The sequence below is a fragment of the Aythya fuligula genome, chromosome 6, assembly GCF_009819795.1.
Source record: "Aythya fuligula isolate bAytFul2 chromosome 6, bAytFul2.pri, whole genome shotgun sequence".
Lineage (NCBI taxonomy): Eukaryota > Metazoa > Chordata > Aves > Anseriformes > Anatidae > Aythya > Aythya fuligula.
Window position 1 is genome coordinate 26,996,519 of NC_045564.1, and position 3,306 is coordinate 26,999,824.

The window sequence follows — 3,306 nt, forward strand, 5'->3', positions numbered from 1 at the left end:
TTTTTTGATAACTTGTAGGCTTTTTCCTTGAGACATCATCTGAGGGGACTGTCTCTGAATGACTTAGGAGTGGATGGATAGCTTTGCATATCCTTACACAGGCTCTTTGGAGGGGAACAAGAACCAAATGTGCAGGAGGGTGGTGGTGTACAATATGCGGATATGTATGCAGATGCAGCCATCCACAAAATAAACCTTCCCTGATTAATGATGACTCTGCAGGCTTAGGAGCTCTCCTCTGAAGTGATCTACTGAGGTGTAACAGTGACATAAAACCAATGGGGAAAAACAAAAGGCAAGGAGACAGCTCTGGCAGACTTATGAGAAGAAACTAATCTACTTCTCTGTGAGTGTCCTTATCTAGCTCAGCCATACAACTCTTACTTTTGTAAAGAGCATCTTCTGAAATTTCATAAGGCAAACTCTTTAGTCATTAAACTAAAGCTGACTTTTAACTGTAGACATGAAAAAGACTTTGTAGGTCTGGGGACTGAAAGCAATATAAACCATCATCTGAACTTCCTTCGTATTCCAGTCAGTCACAGACATCTAACCTTCTTTGGCCACAAGAAATGTGTTGTTATCTCTGATATGTGTTCTGATTCTACAGTTTCTTTCTGCTTTTTCCTCTGCTAATTCTGGTCTTTACTACAAAGGTCATTGTTACTGCACTGTGAAAAGTGACAGCTGGAATGAAATGAAACTAAAAGTTATATAAACTTTATAAAAGTGAGAAAACTACTGGTATTATCACATCCTGCTTGAGCTCTACCTTCTCAGTCAACAATCCATTAAGCTGCTCATAGACTGAATAGCATATTTAAGTATAAATACACTTTAAAGTACATTGTTTGGCAAAACAAACCTAGAAATCTGTATTTATTGGTTTGTTGCAAGGACTGCAATTCTGCAGTATGATGTAAAACTTAATAATAATAATATTTTATTTTTTTTTTAAATAATTTAATAGTCAAGGCTTATCTGTAAAATGTATTTATTCAGTAAACTCAAACATAATCTAACTTTGAATAACTGTTTTTGGACACAGAAATGAAGTAATTTAAATGTAACTGAATGAACCTTATATGATGAAAGAGAATATATAAAAGCAAAAACTAGCAGAGAGATAAGTTCAGCTAATAAAACTAACTTTTATAACATCTGTGAAGTAACCATTTCAGTGAATCAATATTAAAACCTAGTATTTATGACAAGATAATAGTTAACATTTTATAGTTCAATGCACTGTACAGACAGTAACTGGTACTTGAAACAACAAGGAAAGCTAGAAAACACATATTTTGTAATTTTTAGGATTTATAATTAGAGATACTAAGAGATGCAATTGAAGTGGTTTGCCCAAAACCAAAGAAAAAAAGTCACTGGCAGAATGAGGTCTGAAAACCAGGACTGCCTGACTTCTACTTTTGTATTCTTTCTCACAGACCTCTCTACTTATCTTTTAATAGAAAATCTATTATAAAATATTGAAGTAGATAGTCACTCTATCTACCCTTTCAAATAATTCAGCTCCATATATTTCATGTTGGTTAATTTGGAATGCTGGCCTCAGGGAATACCCAGAAAAGATGAGAAATAATCTGCCCCCATATTATCTGTCTTGTTGTTTATCAGCTAAAGATTGGTCTCACAGCTTTTCTTAGCAGCAGTTTTCTTACTGTAGATACTAAGTGGTATCACTTGAATGCCTGTATGCATTCAATGATAAACAACATATTACTTCCTGTATCGCCCAGATACTTGCTTCATCTAGAAGTTATCTGCTGTCAGGCACAAGAAAGCACAGACAAATTTTGTGATTCTTTCTCAGTATGACAGAATTGTAAAGTGCCCTATATCCATGTTCCTGGGACTTCCCTGAGATCACCGTAATAGCAACTTCTCTTCTGCATCAACCCTTAGAGTTACCAACCAAGTCCAAGAGGGTGTGGATTTCCTACTTGAAAATCTCTGTGAAGCCACTGAAGGGAAGGAGGGATGTAAATTACACAAGGAAGCTTTCACTTATACAGCCAGTGTATGAACACCAAACCATTGTAATATGTTAAAACCTGGAATTATTCTTCCTTCAGTCATCCCTCTTCATCTGAAAGGTGCTCCAGCAGCCTTTCTCTGGCAGATGGAAGAGTTAGTAGGCACAAATAAAGGAGGAGTAAAGTGAGATCTGGCTACAGCTGGACATGATGAATTACATCCAACTTGAGCCAAAGAGTTGGAGAGATTCATCTTATCTGTCTGAAATACGTGCAGTCCAAGCCTGTAAAACAGGCTGCTGTTAGAGTCTAGGAAAGGCATTATGGAGAATGGACCATCACATCTCAAACTACTTGCCTATAGTAAATGAAAAGATTCTCTCTCACCATGGCTCAACTCACTCTCTTAGTCAGCAGAAAGTAGCAGCCCATTAAACAATTGCACTTACATGAGATGACAAATTCATAGTGAAACATTTACCTTTTGGAGATGTTTTTATGATAAAGCAGATCCACCAAATTCAACAGCCAGAAAAAAACCTTTGACTGTCGATATTCTCCGTAGTCTTTAACTGCAATTCACATCTAACTTTACAATTCACATACTTAAAGCTCATACTCACTTTCTTACCTTTCACCTTGTCTCTTGCACCAACCAAGGTGCCTTCATAGCTCCCAGGTGCAGAGCAGTCTGCAGCTTCCTTCACTGCTTCCTTTCGAAAACACCTCTGAAAATTTTTCCTTCAAACTTTACTAAAAGTTGAGCCCCCACCATAAAAGGACTTAAGTGGTCTATGTTTCTTAGACTAGAACTCAGCTCTGTCCAGCTTCATTCAATCCACATAATTTCTACAGGAATTCTGGCACCAGAAAAAAAAAAAAAAAAAAAAAAAAAAAAAAAAAAAGTGCCTTGACTTTGCTTGAATTGCTGAATGATTGTTCTTGTTTTTTTTTGTTCTGCATCTTTAGTGTCATTACCAAAAAGGCACAAATTGTATTATGAAATCATCTTATTCACTCAATAGTCTCATCAGCTTAAGCTTTTTTCCATAAGCAATTTCTTAAAGCTAGAGATTACACTTTTTTTTCTTTCTCTCTCCTGTTTCTTCAGCTGGTCTGAAGGATAAACAGGCTTTAGAATTGAATATATTTTGAAAACAGAGTTAGAAATTTGCATGTTTATTGGTTTTGTTGTTGTTCTTGTTTGCTCCTTCTTTTTCATTATAAATGAATAAGTTGCTTTTATATAGTAAACATGATTTTTTTTTTTTGCCTGGCTAGCCTGGCTTTTGATATCAGAGAACTTGTAACC